This window comes from Stenella coeruleoalba (assembly GCF_951394435.1).
Source record: "Stenella coeruleoalba genome assembly, chromosome: 7".
NCBI classification, from domain to species: domain Eukaryota; kingdom Metazoa; phylum Chordata; class Mammalia; order Artiodactyla; family Delphinidae; genus Stenella; species Stenella coeruleoalba.
This window is the reverse complement of record NC_137153.1, coordinates 40576306-40596312: the sequence shown is the minus strand read 5'-3', so window position 1 is coordinate 40596312 and position 20007 is coordinate 40576306. Positions and strand designations below refer to the sequence as shown.

Here is a 20007-nt window from a genome sequence, read left to right as displayed (position 1 = left end):
TCAACATAATAAAGGCCATATATGACAAACCCACAGCCAACATCATCTTCAATGGTGAAAAACTGAAACCTTTTCCACTAAGATCAGGAACAAGACAAGGTTGCTCACTCTCACCACTCTTATTCAACATAGTTTTGGAAGTTTTAGCCACAGCAATCAGAGAAGTAAAGGAAATAAAAGGAATCCAAATCGGAAAAGAAGAAGTAAAGCTGTCACTTTTTGCAGATGACATGATACTATACATAGAGAATCCTAAAGATGCTACCAGAAAACTACTAGAGCTAATCAATGAATTTGGTAAAGTAGCAGGATACAAAATTAATGCACAGGAATCTCTGGCATTCTTATAAACTAATGATGAAAAATCTGAAAGTGAAATTAAGAAAACACTCCCATTTACCATTGCAACAAAAAGAATAAAATATCTAGGAATAAACCTACCTAAGGAGACAAAAGACCTGTATGCAGAAAACTATAAGACATTGATGAAGGAAATTAAAGATGATACAAATAGATGGAGAGATATACCATGTTCTTGGATTGGAAGAATCAACATTGTGAAAATGACTCTACTACCCAAAACAATCTACAGATTCAGTGCAATCCCTGTCAAACTACCACTGGCATTTTTCACAGAACTAGAACAAAAAATTTCACAATTTGATTGTCAATCTTCACTGTACATTAGAATCACATGGAGAGCTTTCAAAAAGTACCAATGCCTGGGTCCCAAGATCTTTTAAATCAGAATCTCTCAGGGGGTGGAGCCCAGTCCTTGGTATGGTCAAAGAATTCCCCAGATAATTCTAAGGTTCAGTCAAGGTCATATATCACTACCCCTTGTTATCACAAGTTTCTAGGCTGTTAGAGTTTTAGGCTGTTTCTAGGCTGTTAGAACCTAACTTACCCACTACTGATGTGGATTTCCAGTTAGCAATCTTGAAAATCAGTAATTACAATAGAAGCTAAATTTAATTAAGTATATAATGTTGAGCACCTCAAACGTCTTCCACTAAAATTACATTTAAAATCTGCAGTCTTCTGAAGGCTACCAATAAAAAGGCAGCATGTATTCCTGATTCTTCCATAAACACTTGACTTTCTTCTAAATCATGTCCAACTGTCAGTTTCTACCAGGGGCCCTCTGGATCCACCTCTGTTATCAATGAGACATGTATATGGCTCACACACACTGGATTTCTATCTCCCTCATCAACCTGGCGTTCCTAGAGCACATTCAATTGTCTGGGTCACTTGCATCCCGAGTACCTAGTACATGCCCATAGAGCGGAGGGTGGTGGTGAAAGAAACAAAAGGTCTCTGATGAAGAAACTTCAGACAGTTAGAGCTGGAATGGCCCTGAAAGATGAAATAGTCCACCTAGCTCATTTGCAGATAAGAAAATTGACCCCTGATGGTTAAGTGATTTGCCTCAGGTTGTTAGGGGCAGAATTAGAACTAGAACCCCAGTCTTCTGATAGGTCTAGTCTCTTTCCACTTTACCAAGTTGCCTAAGAAGACCTCATTATTTTATAGGTGGGGCTGGGGCTCAGTGAAGAGTAATCTGCATTGTTCAATGCCAGTGTGGAACAATAAAAATAGAATAATGAACCGTGTTAGCATAAACAGCAAAACTGAAAAAAAATTATGGCTGCTTTTGCATCTATGCTAAGTGTTTGACTTGTAATAATGAAATGCTCACTTTGTCATAGATCTTTGGGCACAGCAGTGACATAATTCCGACTGCACTATTTCTCGAAGGTCTAGGGGAAACGTTCTAAGAGGATTATCCTGATAATGAGGAGTGTGGGTCCATTCTTTTGTCCTTCTGCTTGTTAACAGGGACAAATTATCTAGAGGGAGTCAAGAAACCCTATAGATAGTTTAGAAAGGCATGGCTAGATGGACAGACAGATGGGCAAAAGGTCAGATAATCAGAAGGAGATTTTTCCTACAAAAGGGAAATTTGTCCCTGTACAGACACCCCCATTGTGCAACTTGTCATAGACATGGCAGTAGGCTTTCTTCAAGATGTTATTGCACATTCATAAAATGGATTAATATTTAAAGAACTTTTCTTCTGTACAATGAAATGGATCAGCTATATGTATACATGTATCCCCTGCCTTTTGGACCACCCTCCCACCCCCTCCCATCCCATCCATCTAGGTCACTGCAGAGCACCGAACTGAGAGCTCTGTGCTGTTACTATCTGTTTTACACATGGCAGTGCACATACATCAATCCCAATCTCCCAGTTCATCGCACCCCTCTTCCCTCCCCCCACTCCCTGCATCCACATGTCCATTCCCTATGTCTGCATCTCTATTCCTGCCCTGAAAATAGGCTCATCTGTACCATTTTTCTAGATTCCACATACATGAGTTGATATATGTTATTTGTTTTTCTCTTTCTGACTTACTTAACTCAGAAACTAACACAACGTTGTCAAGCAACTATACCCCAATTAAAAAAAAAGAATATATTCACAATAAAAAATATTTAAAGAACTTTTTACTGTTCATATAAAATACTAGATAAAACAGTTATTCTCACTTTGGCTGAGAATGACCCCCAGTATTTGGAAATATCAATAATGTATACTGTGTACTTATTTAGTACAGATAGAAACCCTTTGGGCTGTGTGTACACCAGATTGCTAAGAACTTTCAGAATGAAAATAGTTAGGAGAGGGCTCAGTTGAGTCTGGAAACTCTGGTGCAGAGCTAGGAATTGCATGTCCCTCCAGCTGTGTTCCCTCCAAGTCTGGGCAGCTCTGATTCCAGGTTTGTGGGCTGGACCAGCACTGGAAGCCTCTGCACCAAGGCAACTTCAGGACACAAGAGGCAGAGTCCTCCAGAAAGAAACTCAGGCCCTGCATTTTCCCAAGGCTATTTCCTGACTTTCTGCATGGCATCTCCCCAAAGTTCATTTGCTTCAAGGCTTTCAGCAACTGGACTAGGCCCCCAAATCATAGAGAGAAACTCATAAAGTGTATTTACCAAAAATCCTTGCAGGGGAAACTCTAAGAGATAATAAAACTACTCTCTGATTAGAGAGTCATGTTCTTTGCTTCATATTGACAAACTTTGAAACACAACATCTCCCCTTCCATCTTGATTTTTGGGATTTAGTGGGTGTCATCCAAAGGTCTTTTGCTTTTCTAATCATTTGAATTTGGTCTTACTTAGAAATTTTATATTAAAGTACATGTCCTGAATGGATAAAGAAGATGTGGCACATATATACAATGGAATATTACTCAGCCATAAAAAGAAATGAAATTGAGTTATTTGTAGTGAGGTGGATGGACTTAGAGTCTGTCATACAGAGTGAAGTAAGTCAGAAAGAGAAAAACAAATACTGTATGCTAACACATATATATAGAATCTAAAAAAAAAAACCAAAAAGGTTCTGAAGAACCTAGGGTCAGGACAGGAATAAAGACGCAGACGTAGAGAATGGACTTGAGGGCACGGGGAGGGGGAAGGGTAAGCTGGGATGAAGTGAGAGAGTGGCATGGTCATATATACACTACCAAATGTAAAATAGATAGCTAGTGGGAAGCAGCTGCATAGCACAGGGAGATCAGCTCGGTGCTTTGTGACCACCTAGAGGGGTCAGATAGGGAGGGTGGGAGGGAGATGAAAGAGGGAGGAGATATGGGGATGTATGTATATGTATAACTGATTCACTTTGTTATAAAGCAGAAACTAACACACCATTGTAAAGCAGTTATACTCCAATAAAGATGTTAAAAAAAAAGTACATGTCCTTAGAACTTATTAGTGTCTGGCCTGCACAATGATTTAAGAAGGCCGAGCTGAGACTTACCTTCTGAAGGCACAGATATTCCTGCAGAGGCACGAGGACTGTCCTGTGCTCAGGCAAATGTGTGCCTGGGGCCAAGAAAGGGCTTTCCTGTGTGGTACCCACTCATGTTCCTCTGACTTTGGAACTAAGTTCCAAGAACTCTGACAGTGAGAGGAGAGAGTCAGTAGTACACATTGGTAGGAAGGGACGGGTGGAAGGACAGAGAGGCTGGTATCAACCATTGTGTGCTAGAAAGTTTGGCCAGTAGCAGAGCAATCGATACGTTCCTGACCTGTCTTACTAAAGAATTTCAGAAGATAGAGGAGGTCCAAAGCCATACATCAGGGAAAATTCAGGGGCCAGGAGTGGGGGCAAAGGTCATATAAATGAATGAAGTAGGCAGGATGTAAAGTTGGGGGTGATGAGGACAGAGGCAAATGGAGAAGGCAGTCCCTGTGAAAAGGGACTTTGGACTTTGGATTCCTGTTGTGTGTACTGTGAGCGTGGCGAGTTGAGTAATTGTTCTGTCCCCAAGTGAGCGAGGGCTGAGCCCTCTTTGTGGGCTCTGTAATGCTATTCAAAGACAGGGAAAAAGCAGACAACTCAGCTCCCTGTTGCCCTCTAGTCTACTTTTTGCCTCATCATCTCCTTTTGTCCTGGGCTTCCTTCACTGTGCAATCAATCCCAGTATTAAAGATTCTCTGCTTTAAATATTCAAGTAGTTTCTGTCTTCTGATGAGATTCTGAGAGATTTGATAAAATTTTCCCATCATGTGTTAAGAATTATATATTAATTTAGAAATATTTCCCCCATTTACATTAATTCAAGATCATTACATTAATGATTTTGTCCTTAAAATAGCCATTTTAATTTGGTCCACTAACATGGCTTTTGCAATGCGGTATATTAATTTCTATTAAAGTTGTTTAGAGAAAGAACTTGAAAATCATCTATAATGTTGCCGCAGGTAATTTTATATTAAAGCCAAAGCACAGTTTTCATGATATTAAAACTTTTTTCCATTCATCCTTCTAGTATATATTTGTGATCACTAAATATGATCACTTACAGTATTTTAAAAAATCACCTGTATTGAGGTATAATTTATACGAAATAGAATTCAGAACTTTAAGTGTGCAAACAATTTGGTGAGCTTTGACAAATGCAAGCACTTGTGTAACCACTGACTCAATCAAGAAGTAGAAAATCTTCATCATCCCCAGAAGTTCCCTCAATCTCTTTTATGGTCAATCCATCCATCCCAGGGCACTGTTTGCTTTCTGTTACTACAAATTAGCGTTTTCTTTTCTAGAATAACATATACATGGAATCATATAATATGTTTTCTTAGTGTCTGGCTTCTTTCTCTTAACACAATGATTCTTAAATCTAGTCATGCTGTGTATCAGTACTTTTCTTTTTTCTTGGTATGGATTAAGTGAAATTTATTTACTTTAGATGGAAATTGGGTTGTTTACAGTTTGGGGGGTTATGAATAAAGCTGTTATAACAATCCATATACAAGTCTTTGTGTGAAAAAAATTTTTTTCTTGAGTAAATATCTAGGAGTTTCGTTGTTGAGTCATATGGCGTACATGTTTAACTTTATGAGAGCATGCCAAATTGTCCTTTAAAAGTAGTTATACCATTTTACATTCCCATTAACAATGTATGAGAGATCTGGTTGCTTCATATCCTCACCAGCAATTAGGATTATCATTGCTTTTTTTTTTTTTTTTTTCCCGGTATGCGGGCCTCTCACTGTTGTGGCCTCTCCCGCTGCGGAGCACAGGCTCCAGACGCGCAGGCTCAGCGGCCATGGCTCATGGGCCCAGCCGCTCCGTGGCATGTGGGATCCTCCCGGACCGGGGTACAAACACGCATCCCCTGCATTGTCAGGCAGATTCTTAACCACTGCACCACCAGGGAAGCCCTATCATTGCTTTTTATTTTAGCCTTCCGAGTGCAGTGGTATCTCATTAGACTTTAAATGAATTTTTATTTTTCCCAATTTTCTTGGTGTAACTGGCAAAATTGTATATATTTAAGATGTATAATGTGATGATTTGATATTCCTGTATATTATTAAATAATTATCATAATTAAGCTAATTAACATACCCCACCTCACATGGTTACCTTTTGTTTCCTTTATGGTGAAAACACTTAAGATCTCTCTCAGCATATTTCAAGTATGCAATACTGTATTATTAACTATATCAAGTACATAATACTGTATTATTAACTATAGTCACCATGCTGTACATTTATAACTGAATGGTTGTATCCTTTGACCCAAATCTTTCCATTTCCTTCCCCACCACTGAGCCCCTGGCAACTACCATTTTACTTTCTGCTTCTGTGAATTGGACACAATTAGATTCCACATGCAAGTGAGATCAAACAATATTTGTCTTTTTGTGTCTGGCTTATTTAACTTAGCATAATGTCCTTCAGTTTCATCCATGTTGTCACAAATGGCAGGATTTCTTTTTGTTTTTATGGCTGGATAATATTCTATTTGTGTGTGTGTGTGTGTATGTGTGTATCACATTTTCTTTATCCATTCATCTGTCAATCAACACTTTGGTTGTTTCCATATCTTCAATATTGTGAATAATGCTGCAGTGAACATGAGAGTTAAGATATCTCTTCAAGATCCTGTTTTCATCTCTTTTGTATATATGCCCAGAAGTGTGATTGCTGGGTCATACAGTAATTCTATTTTTAATGTTTTGAGAAAACTCCATGCTGTTTTCCATAATAACTGCACCAATTTACATTCCCACCAACAGTGTACAAAGGTTCCTTTTTTTCCACATCCTTCTCAACGTTTGTTATCTGTTGTCTTTTTAATAATAGTCATTCTGACAGGTGTGAGGTGATATTTCTTTCTGGTTTTGATTTGCATTTCCCTGATGACTAGTGATGTTGAGCACCTTTTCATTGGCCTGTTGTCTATTTGCACGTCTTCTTTGGAAAAATGTCTATTTAGATCTTTTGCTCATTTTAAACATCAGGTTATTTGTTTTTTGGCTATTTGAGTTTTAGGAGTTATTGGTATATTCTGGATATTAACCCCTTATCAGATATATGATTTGCAAATATTTTCTCCTATTCTATAGGTTGCCTTTTCATTTTATTGATTGTATCCTTTGCAGAGTAGAGTTTTTTAGTTTGATGTCGTCTCACTTGTTTATTTTTGCTTTTGTTGCCTGTGCTTTTGGTGTCCGATCTAAAAAATATTATTTCCAAGACCAATGTCAAGGAGCATTTCCCCCTGTTTTCTTTTAGGAGTTTTATGGTTTCGGGTTTTCATGAGGGCTTTGATTTGCATTTCCCTCATGACTAATGATGTTGAACATCTTTTTGTCCTATACTGGCTATTGTCATGTCTTCTTTAAAAGTTTTTGTTCAAATCTTTTGCCATCAAAATAAATCAGACTGTGTGTCTTATTATTAATGAATTGTAATATTTGTATATATATTCTGAATATGGATATAGTAAATATTTTCTTTGACTCTGATTTGACTTTTTATTTTCTTTCATAGAGCAAAAGTTTTACTCTTTGAGGGGAATACCCTGGCGGTCCAGTGGTTAGGACTCTGTGCTTTCACTGCTATGGACCTGGATTCAATCTCTTTTTGGGGTACTAAGATGCCACAAGCTGCATGACGTGGCCCAAAAAAAAAAAAAACAGAAAGAAAAAAAATAAATTAAATGTGGCCCAGTTTAAAAAAAAGTTTTATACTTTTTATTATTCAAGAAATCTTTGTCTACCCTAAGTTTGAAGATTTTCTCCTATGTTTTTTTCTAGAACTATTATAGTTTTAGCTTTTAGTTTAGATCTATGGCTCATATCAAATTAATTTCCAAGTATGTCTTAAGGAAAGGGTTGAGATTATTTCTTTTTCTCAAATGAATATCCAGTTGTTCCAGTTGGGGTATTGCTCCAGTATTGCTTTTATTGCTCCAGTATTGCTTTTAAAGGTGATTTTTTATAAAGCTTGTTTATAATGCCCTTCAACTCTTGTGATTTTGAGGTCATACAGTTACTAAATATGTATTAAGATTTTGCCTCCTGTGAAAGAGAAAATGCATTGCATTCACTAGATCTTCTTTTCATATCCCTCTCTCCTGAGCACATAGAAGACCAAGACCATCCTCCCTGACCCCTTTGTAGTCGAGCAGGTCTGGTCAATTAAATGTGTGTGGAAACACATGGATTACTTTTATCTGAGGCAGTGAGAAACCCCTACATGACATTCATACTCTCTCTCTCGTCTGTATTGGCAACTAAGAAAGTCTTGTGTTGGAGTGTGAAACGACGAGACTAAAGGTAAGCCCCCCCTTGAAAGACAACTTCTTGAAGTGTCAACTCTATCCCATACTGGCTTTCGTATGAGTGACAAGTAAATTTTTATGTTTTAAGCCTCTGAGATTTCAGGATTAATTTGTTACAGCAGCATGGCCTACCCTATACTGATTAATATATTTCCTTCCTTCCTTTTTTTAAAAAGTAAGTTTCATGACATAATCTCTCTGAGCAGCTAAACTACCATTTATTGAAATTGTTCAGGCTAATGTGGCTCTAAAAAATAAGGTAACTAAAGGAGTACCCTCATACTATGAAAGAATTTATAAGGACTAAAATAAAAGGACTATAATCATCTCTTAGGATGATTTGGGGAAAAAGCCTCCTGCATATTTGGGAATATATCACTTGAGTGTACAATAATAAGATTGTAAATCTTAATGCTTTAGGATACTACACTGTAGCTAGAGGATAAAAATAGATTGGTGTGGTGACTAAATCTAGGGCCCGAGATATGACCTGTACAAGGTGCCAGTTAATATTTCCTTTTCATAAATTACATTCCCTATAACAGAAGATTTTCATAGGAGACCCAGGTCTCAAGTAGTTTTTGGATGTCTAAGGGCACAGCTGGAAAAAAATCTTACAGAAGGTTCCTATATCTTCTAAAATGTGCTCTGGGACTTCCCTGGTGGTCCAGTGGTAAAGAATCCACCTTACAATGTAGGGGACATGGGTTTGATCCCTGGTTTGGGAACTGGGATCCCACATGCCTCAGGACAGCTAAGCCCGACTGCCACAACTACTGAGCTCACGTGCCTCAACCAGAGCCCGTGTGCCGCAAACTACAGAGCCCACGTGCTCTGGAACCCACACACCACAACTACAGAGTGCAAGCGCCCTGGAGCCTGCACGCCACAACTAGAGAAAAGAAAACCCGCACGTCACAACTAGAGAGAAGACCGTGGGCTGCAAAGAAAGATCCCACGTGCCTCAACGAAGATCCTGTGTGTCGCAACTAAGACCTGATGCAGCCAAAAATAAAAATAAATAAATAATAAATCTTAAAAAAAATTAAAATATATACTCTGAGTTCTTAATCTGATACATTGTAAAAGTCAAGTACAAAGTCTATTCCAATGTTCTGCCATCATCTCTAAGACAGATGAGTTCAGCCGAGTTCAGGAGAACTTTTTCCCCCCTTCCCTTTCTTTGTTCTAAACAATGGTTCATTATGGTTTGTTTCAAGAGAGGCAGCATGAATAGACAGAGTCATGGAAGCATTTCCAATATCATCTTTGGAATTTGGTTTCCTCACTTGTAAGTAAAGGACAGAGTATATTAGTGATTCCCAGTTGGGGCATACAAGTGGATACTCCTATCATTTATAATATTTCAAAGAGTCTAGCAGAAACATTACCTATTTTCTGATGAGGGTGCACAGGCTTATCAAAGCATCACATTTCTTGGAATTTTGGCTCTGAGTTTTTGAACTCAGCAGAGTAGCTTATCTCCTGCTGGGCTAAAACTGGGTTTGAAAATTATATATGTCTTTAATATCAATATTTGCTAACATTTATTGAGTGCTTACAACATACTGAGTAGTGTCTAAATATTAGACCCAAAGGAAATCTTATTAAATTCCCCAAAGCAGACATTACTTTGGCCACATTCACTATCTTTTTTTTTTTTTTTTTTTTTGCGGTACACGGGCCTCTCACTGTTGTGGCCTCTCCCGTTGCAGAGCACAGGCTCCGGATGCGCAGGCCCAGCGGCCATGGCCCACAGGCCCAGCCTCTCCACAGCATGTGGGATCCTCCCAGAGCGGGGCACGAACCCGTGTCCCCTGCATCGGCAGGCAGACTCTCAACCACTGCGCCACCAGGGAAGCCCTCACTATCTTTTTGTTGTTAATTTCTACAATTATTGTATTGTGGTCAGCTATCAGATTGGGCTTTCAAATGGTCGCAAATAATGTAAATGAAGTAGAGCATATATAAAAGTCACATATCCTTCTTGCAGGAAGTCATCATGAAGATGATAATGGAAATATTAAACCCATAAACTGATCATCTCTAAAATACACAGGGAATTGGCAAATTAAATCAGAGTTTTTTTGATAACAAAAATGAATCTGTTCACTGTAAAAATGAGGGATCTTTCTAGATGTTTATTAAAACAGAAAGAGATAGACTAAAATACACTTAGTTCAGAAAACTTGATTAGGTTTATCTTTCATGCATAGCAAGGTATTTGGTGGATAACAATGAAGTTAAGTGTGGGGAAAGAACAGTTAAAATGAAACTAAGAGAAAGTAAAATCCATTAATTTCCAGGAATTTATAGTTGATTAGATGGTCGTTCTGGTTATTTATTGCTGTGTAGTGAACCACCCTAACACTTAAGGGGCAACCATTTTATTATATCACATGATTTTGTGGGTCAGGAATTAAGGCAGGGGACGGCTCTGTAATTTTCCACCTCCATGTGTGATTCAGTGAGGTTACTTGGTGGTATTCAGCTTGTGATGGGGTTGGTCTGGAGCCTCCAAGAAGGCTTCACTCACTAGTCAGACACACTGGCAGACATATCTAGAAGGTAGAATTCAACTGGGACTGTCTACCAGAGTGCCTACATGTGGTCTTTCCAGCAAGGCAGCCTCAGGGTAGTTGGCCATTGGCATGGTGGGGTGGGGCTCCCAAGAGTCTATTCCAAGAAATGCAGGTGGACATTGTAAAACTTCTTGTGATCTAGTCTCAGAGCTCCCAGTGCATCACTTCCACCACATCCTGTTAGTCAAGCAAGTCAGCCAAGATTCAAGGGGAGGAGAATTGGACAATACCTCTCAAAGGTAGGAAGAGTAAAGAATGGGTGGCCATCTTTATCACTGGAAACAATTAGCAAGAAAGCATTTGCATGACTTCTGAAAACACTTGCAAGAGCCCACAGGGCAGCTTAGGGTCATAATTTGCTGAGAGAATGTGTAGTCAAGGAGTGATCCAAGTAAAATGCCACCAAAGGAGTTTTGGAAAGGTCCTTGTTCCTCAGGCTGTGTGTTAGAGTGCATCTATGAGTCTTTATGCTTCTGGGTACAGTCCTTAGTCTTTGAAGGGTTTATAATTCATGGTGGAGCCACTCCCAAATGGATTTCATTGAAATAATTATAGAGCATTTACGATTTTCCACACTCATCGCCTGTTATCCTTGGGAAGCACTTTGGGAACTCAGAAAATGAAACCAGCTGTTGTTTTACTTGTCAGTGTTAAGTGTTACTTGGCTAGAGCAGTTGGCCAGTGACTATTTCCATGCCTATGTTACCAACAAATTTAAGAGGCTGCTGGCAGTAGCATTAGCCAGAAACCACATGGGCTTATGGAGACTATTACTGAACAGACCCAGCAAGAGGAGAGTGTCCATTAACTGTAGCCTACAGTAGGTTATAAGGGGACATACCCTTGTTCAAACAAGCCATCTTCCACCATCACCAGTTGGGCCATGGTTTCTGTTGAGAAGAGCTTCAGAAAGGTACCTCCCAGAAAGTGGTGGCTCCAGGAAGCTGGCATTTGCTCCCCAGCTTCACTTCTCTCATTCCCATTCCTATTGCTACCACCACACTCAGCCGCCAATGAATCATATTCCCTCTTTATAGGTCCCGTCTTTTCCTTCTGTATTCTTCAGGTCAGCCGAGACAGGTAAACATCATCTAAAATAACTTTATTAAAGAATATAAGGTGGGCTTCCCTGGTGGTGCAGTGATTGAGAATCCACTCACCACCACAAGGGACACGGATTTGAGCCCTGGTCCGGGAAGATCCCACATGTCGTGGAGCAACTAAGCCTGTGCACCACAACTACTGAGCTTGCGTTCTAGAGCCCGCGTGCCACAACTACTGAGCCCGCGCCCATAGAGCCCGTGCTCTGCAACAAGAGAAGCCACTGCAATGAGAAGCCCGTGCACCACAACGAAGAGTAGACCCTGCTCACGGCAACTAGAGAAAGCCCAGGCTCAGCAATGAAGACGCAGCACAGCCAAAAAATTTAAAGAAAAAAGATGTAAAGCAAGAAGAAATCATCTTGGAAAATATGATTTATGTAACAGAACCCAAGTTCAAAAGCACAGGATAACTAGTCTAGCCCCAGAAGGCTGGGTTCAAGCTCCAACTTGGTGTTTTCTTTCTCTTCTAACTCGTTTTTCTGATTTTCAGGAAATGTACTTAAGTGTTACTTTATTAGGTTCTCTAGATGAATGGAAAAGACACATTAACGCTGAAAACTCTTCCCCCTTGATTTGACTTTAACCCCCATGTTATTTGTGGGTCTTTCACCCATTGCTTTGTTCATGGCCAGTTGGCAGGGCCAGTTGTCTGGAGAAGCCAGACATAGCAGCCCCAGGCTACTAACTCAACCTGGCTTATAATTCTTTTGTGACTTACTAAGGAGATATCTTCCCTGGTCCCCAGAATGTCGTGGGTACACTGGGTTTAGCATGGTCATTGGAAATGGAGACTCCAAAGTCAGTTTACCTTTCTACCTGACTTTTGCTATATGACTTTTGAGCCTTAACTTCTCATCTGTAAAATGGAAATAATAATAATACATACTTCACAGGGTTGTGAGTACTAAGAAAATAGTTAGGTATAGGGTGCTTTAGAACAGTTCTTGCTACAAATTCTCAAAAAAGAATTATTTGTGATGATAATCATGCTTACAGAGGGCCAGAGTTTTTTTTTTAAACAACTTTTTATTGAAGTATAGTTGATCTACAATGTTGTATTAGTTTCAAGTATACAGCAAAGTGGTTCAGTTATACATATATATATATGTAAATTCTTTTTCAGATTCTTTCCATTATAGGTTATTACAACATATTAACTAGAGTTTTCTGTGCTATACAGTAGGTCCTTGTTGTTTATCTATTTTAGGTACAGTGGTGTGTATCTGCTAGTCCCCAGCTCCTAATTTATCCCTCCTTGCCTTCCATTTTGGTAACCATAAGTTTGTTTTCTATGTCTGTGAGTCTACTTCTGTTTTGTCAATAAATTCATTTGTATCACTTTTTTTTTTTTTTTTTTTGCGGTACACGGGCCTCTCACTGTTGTGGCTCTCCTGTTGCGGAGCACAGGTTCCGGACGCGCAGGCTCAGTGGCCATGGCTTACGGGTCCAGCCGCTCCGTGGCATGTGGGATCATCCCGGACCGGGACACAAACCCGTGTACCCTGCATCAGCAGGTGGACTCTTAACCACTGCGCCACCAGGGAAGCCCTGTATCACTTCTTTAGATTACACATATAAGTGATATCATATGATATTTGTCTTTCTCTGTCCGACTTACTTCACTTAGGGTGGTAATCTCTAGGTTCATCCATGTTGCTGCAAATGGCATTATTTCATTCTTTTTATGGCTGAGTAATATTCCATTGTATATGTGTACCGCATCTTTATCCATTCATCTGTTAATGGACATTTAGGTTGCTTCAGTCTTGGCTATTGTAAACAGTGCTACTATGAACACTGGGGTGCATGTATCTTTTTGAATGCAAGCTTTTGTTAGGGACAGAGGTTTCATTCCTCCAGAGAACAGCCATAGCTCCTCAGATGTAGCCAGCTGGGGAAGGGGCAGTTTCAAATAGTGTATCAAAAATTCTCTGTGGTGTAAGGGGGGGTGGAAAGTGGATGGTGAGGGGTGAGGAGAAGGAAGCTAACATTTAGAGAGTGCCTGCTTTGTGCTCAGCCTTATGAGAGAGTTTTGTATGTATTATTTATGGAATTGTCTCAGCAACAGCATGAGGTACTATGTACAGCTCTTTTCCCTTTATAGTTGTAGGAACTGAGGCACAGAAAGTTTGAGTAACTTGCACAGAAAAACAACAAAACTTAGAAAAGTAATGTTCCTGGCTGATCTTAACCAGTAAGATCAACTTTTTAAAGTTGAAGTTAGACTCTGTCAATGCATTTTTAGGCAAATGAATGGTGAACTTTAAATAAAAAGACATATGAGGACCCATCTTTTTAAAACTGTAGCTATACTGCAGTATTTAGCTGTAGCTATACTGTAGCTATACTGTAGTATTTAGTAAATACTATTTACTAAAAAAGAAATCTATTTGCATTGTATTCTATGTTATGGTGTGCTGTGCTGTGCTCTCCTATGCTATGCTATGCTATTCTGGTCTGTTCATTCATTTATTCACCCCCCAAATATTAACTGAGTGACCTTAGTATGGTGGGTACTATCCCAGGTGTGATGGACTCATTATTGTATTAATCAGTGTGATAAATAGAATAATGACATCCCCTCCTCAACCCACAACACACAAATGTTACCTTACTTGGAAAAGTGTCTTTTCAGGTTTGATTAAGATAAGGATCTTGAGATAGGGAGATTATTCTGGATTATCTATGTGGGCCCAATGTAGTCATGAGTATTTATAAGAGGAAAGGAGGAGGGTCAGAGCCACAAGGGAGATGTAACTATGGAAGCAGAGGGTGGAGTGCTGTGCTTTGGAGATGAAGGGAGGGTCCACTAGCTAAGGAATGGAGGTGGCCTCTAGAATCTTGTAGAGCAAGGAAACAGATTCTGCTTTAGTACTTTCAGAATAACACAATCCTGCCTCAACCTTGATTTTAGTTCCATAAGACTCCTTTTGGATTTCTGACCTCCAGTATTGCCAGAGGATAAATTTGTGTTATTTTATGCCCTTAAGTGTGTGGTAATTTGTTACAGCAACAATAGGAAACAAACACAGAAGAGTTAGAGTATGATGTGGTAACAAACAACTTCCAAATCTCATTGACTTATCACAGCAAAGGCTTATTTCTTATTCACATTACTAGTCCAGTGAGGGCCAGATGGGGGCTCTGTTCACTATTGTCAGCCAGGAACCCAGGCTGATGGAGGAACCATCATAACGCATGCTTCCATGACCACTTCATCTTTACATGGCAAGTAGTTCATAAACCTTCCTCCAGGAAGAGACGGAGTACCATGCTTCACATTTCACTGGCCGAAACAAATCACATGGCGGCGCCAAAGTTCAGTTGGAGAGGGGACATATACTCCTACACATGGAGAAGGAAGGAAACTGAAAATGGGGGACCAGTCCTGGAGACTCCTCCAACAAGGGAAAAGAGCCTATTCTCTCGGTCCCTGTTCTTATGGAGTTTATGTTCTGTGGAAGATGGAGACTGACAAAAAAAAATAGAAACAAAACCCTACTAGAAAACAAATGGGATCAATTTCAGAACTTGATAAATGTTATGGAGAGAATAAAACAGGGTGATGTGATAGAGTGATGGGGTGGCTCCATTTGATTGGTGGTCAGGGAAGAACTCTCTGAGAAAGTGGCATCTGAATTGGGAGAGGAATGACAAGAGCCAACCATGAGATGATCTTGAGACAGAGTGCTTCAGAGGGATCCAAAAATAACTATTTTCTGCTGCACTTAAGAAATACAGAAATCTTGGGGAAAGATATTTCCTTTCAATCTGTTTCTACAGGACTGAACAAGTGTTCATGACTGGAGGAAAATTGACGGTGCACAATGGCTCTTAGACTGATGAATATTCTGTTACAAAATTTCAATAAACCAGAATTTTGTATGAAACAGAATGCCCTTCTCATCACAGGACCCTAGGACCCTTGGATTTGGACTGGTTTCCAAAAGACTGGTTAATGCTCTCCTGGAAATGACAAGGAGGAAAATCTTTGAAACAGCAGTCAGGGGACTCAGCAGAGAATGGCTGAGCAAGGGAAGTTGCTGCAGTGCTTGATTTGAACTATTTTGCTGCATGACTCATGCAAAACACCCAAGGTTTTGGTGAGGCAAAGTGTCAGGCAATGTGGAGGAGAACAGTGCACAGAACCTCTATGATAAACTAACTGGCAGGAAAGGTTGTCAAAACATCCAAACTGTGAGCAAAAGTTCAGAAGCTTCTGTTTGGGACACACCCAGAAAAATAAATAGCTCTGGATCTTGTTGGGTGGAGTTGGGATAAAAAAGGAGCACAACCTCTGAGCGGAAAAACATCCATAGAGAGCTGCAAAACCTGGGAGAAGGAGAGATAGAGAGGTAAAGTTCCTTCTTTGAAGAACAGAGCAAGAACAGTCCATCAGAAGGTACCTGGGGCAAGGACAGGATACCTGACAACATTGAGCCTCCAGAAAAGTCCATCTACTTCTACTCCTCTGATCCATGCTCTGCTCCTGGCCACTGGGAGCCTGTCTCTCCTTCAGGGCCCTTCTCCTCCATGGAGAACCTTTGGTACAGCTGGAAACCTGCCCTGTCCTTCACCTGCCAATAGCAGACAGCAGAGGGCTGAACCCTGCCTATTTATCCTTGATAAATCTAAACATTCTCCTTTCAACCCTCATTGACAGGTGGAAGAATTCATTCTGGAGTAGGGAAAAGAGGATGGGACTTGTCATTAGGGAATATGGATTTAAATCTTGGCTTCTCTTAGATTGAAATTTTTGACAGAGTTTCAATAAAAGAGGATTTTTTATGAAGTGAAATGCAATTCTCACCGCCATGTAACCTTATTTAGAATGACCTTCTGGTCTACCTGGAGAATTTCTTCCAATTTGTCAGTGGTCTAGAGCCAGAGTTTCTGCCTCTGTGACCCTTTCCTGGTCACAGAAGACCCTGTTTTCTGCTTAATGGTTGACGCTGGTAATATCCATCCTCTTAAGAGCAAATTTTCCCCTTAGCTACACGACAAGCCTTGCCCTGAGCCTTCAATGAGATAGTCATGTTAGGTAACAACTCTATAAGCCTAATTGTTGAACTAGAAACACATAGTTTTGGGGTAGCAGATTAAAAATAGGCTAGGGTTGTTACTTAATACTGAACCTCGAATTCCAAGCAATTGCCAGGGTATGTGTGTTGGATAGTACGCGGATTTTTGGCAAGTAGCATTAGGCACTCATATGTTGTGTCCTGCATCACATACCCTTGGCCCATCTCTGATTTCATCCATAGTTTCAGTGGATAGTTCTAGATAAGCTTGAAATGTCCCACCACAAACCCAGACTTTCTCTGGTGTCTTGGCAGCTTGCCCAATCGACATGAAAACACAGTCCTGAAGTGTTCGGAAACCAGAGCTCCCATACACAGGCCGCAATTAAACGGGGGAGGAGGCCAAGTCTGGGGGCCTTTGGTAGGTGAATCGGGAGGTCCTGGCAGAATCTGTAACAAAATGTCATAAACTAGGTGAATTAAAGCAATAGAAGTTTATTGTCTCAGGTCTGGCGGCTCAGGTACAATATTATGGTGTTGGCAGGGCCATACTCTCTCTGACAGCTCTGGGGGAGAAGCAGTCCTCATTTTGAGGGCTTGGGCAGGTCACTTTACCTCCCCGAGCCTCAGTTTGTGCTTTTATAATTAAGCATAATCCTGTCTTCTATGTCTGGAAACTCATGAGTTTCACACATAACACTTAGAGAGCTCTTAGCGTGACCTTTGAACATAGTAGGAGCTTTACAAATGGTAGCTCTAATCATTTATTGTTATTTATTTTTGCTTAATAATTATATTATTTATCATTGGATTTTATTATTTAATTATTATCATTTACTATTATCAGTTAACAGGTCAGTTTAGCCCCTAGACCAACGGGAATAAGCCAAGTTTGGTAATGGAGGACAAAAGAATCTTACGGAGTCTATCAGTTAACTATCCCCACAACAGCGCTGCATAACAAACCATCTCAATACCCAGTGGCGAAGGCAGCAGTCATTTGTTTTCCATGGATCTGCGGGCAGCTGACCCTGGCTGAGCTCTGTTTCTAGTGTCTCTCCTCCTTGTCTTGGCACCAGCAGGTTGACTCTTCTGGGACCAGGGTTGGCCTGTGATTTCACGCTCACAGTCTCTTAAATAAGAATTGTAGTAGGCAATTACACAGCTACTTTTTTTGGAGTCCCCAGCTGGAAAAACTTGTTCCTATTCTGATGCAGGACTGTGAATATCTGACTTGGGAAGGCATATCTGTTACAGGCTTTTGTGGCTTTGCTTTTACAAGAAAAGTTAAACCTTGTTCTGGCTAGGTAAGTCTTGAAAAGACCTTGATGGGTCCTGAAACCCTGTTTTCTAATGTTTTCTTGACCATTCTTGAAGACTCTTTGAGTTGCTATAAAATTTGAGTTTTCACATCTTGAATGACTTGCCTAACTTCTATCAGCCAGAGTGGATAGAAATTGCTCAGGAGAATACTTATCGATGGAAGAAAGGGAGATAAGAAAGTAAACAATACATAGGACAAAACACATACAACTCTGGATATCAAGAGCATGTGCTGACTGGCTGAGAGATCTCACAGTATGGGACACTAACAACCATTGGCCAGGAGCTTCAGTAGGATCTGTGTCATGTCACTTCATTGGCTGAGAGCAATGGTTAGCATTCAGATTGAGAAACAGTGTGCTGTACTGGACTGAATTTTATATTATACACACTCATATATGTATGTGTGTGTATATATATATATACACACACATACATATATGTAATGTAAACATATGTCTATGTAAATACATTTTAAAATGTCCACCTTTCTAATACATTACAAACTTTTTCAAAAAAGAAATTATTTCAAAGATAAATAGCATTTTAACAAATGATCAGGGTAGGTGTGTATAGCTTTTCTCCCCTTAGGATACTGCAATTTTGCATTTTCAACTGTCTTGTCACTAATCCTAAATTCTTGATTACCGTGCTGTCAGCTGAAGAGGAAAACTAGAAGATAAGCTTGTAAAAACACCCAGACAAGAAGCATTTTAAGTAGGGCAAGTGAGCTGGGTTGTAACAAATCTGGAGCAAAATAAGAAAGAATGGACACCCTCACTTTATGGTTGAGATGACTTTGAAGGAGGGAGATTTAAAGGGAAACAGCAATGGTTATGCCTTTTCTGATTTAGACAGATCTGCACAGGAAGTACCATGTGTGACAGTAAATGCAAATGTGCTTCTGTCCCTTCTACAAAATCTCTTCTGTTTTCATTTATTATTTTTTACTTATTGGTTAAAAACAATCATGTCAGAAAGCTATGGAAACAATATAAAATGAAAGTACTTAGTGAACATGCTGCAAACAACTGTTTAGATTCTTTCCTTCCAATTCAATTACTATCAGACTCCTCTTTTTTATAGAGTTCAGATGTGAACTAGTACATATATTTTTGTTGGCTAATAGTCGGAGAGTAATGGAAAGGAATTTGGGAAGTTGTCAGTAGGGGTTCCCTTCCCAACTCCTTTATAGTCCTGGCTCTGCTTCCATTTCCAAAGTAGTTTATACCCCTAGCTTAACTGAATACTGATTTTAAGATCCACACACTTCTCTCTATTCTTATAGTAAAGAGTCATTAGAAACATGAGCCAGTAGACTGACCCAGTGTAGCCATTCACACCGTGAGATCTTCTTTTGCTTCCGGCACTTTGTAGCTACATGTGAGCTATGTCACCCACAAGATGTGGACTATAGTCTAAGGAGTTTGGGCTGACAGCATCCCCTGTGGGTGATCTCCTTTTATGTTTTGTTTTCCTTTGGTTTTAAAGTAAACATTATTTTGAAAAATTCTAACTACATCTTCATGGACTTAAGGAGGGAGGGTTCTGTGGTTACTAAGTCAGGAGAATGTGGAGGAATTCAGTGCACAGGCTGGGAGACCTTGGCCTTCCATGTTCCTGGCTTAGAGGAGGGGGGTTGGGACGGACAAAGGAGCAGAGCTTTGCAGGGAGGGGGCGGTAATGGGGAGAATCCAGTGTCCTGATCCTTCCTCACCTGAAGGTTCCTCTCCTGGTTGGTATTTATTTTAATGATGATCACTTAATATTGGTTAAAAAGGCATTCTTCTTCAGATCCCTTTCCTGTAGCTGGTTTGCAT

General features: G+C 39.9%; 1 protein-coding gene across 3 annotated transcripts in view; it reads left to right on the top strand.

Moving 5' to 3' along the window:
- LOC307188659 (uncharacterized protein) overlaps positions 1 to 20007 on the top strand; it is a 272424-nt gene that overhangs the window by 190840 nt on the left and 61577 nt on the right. The window lies entirely within an intron of this gene.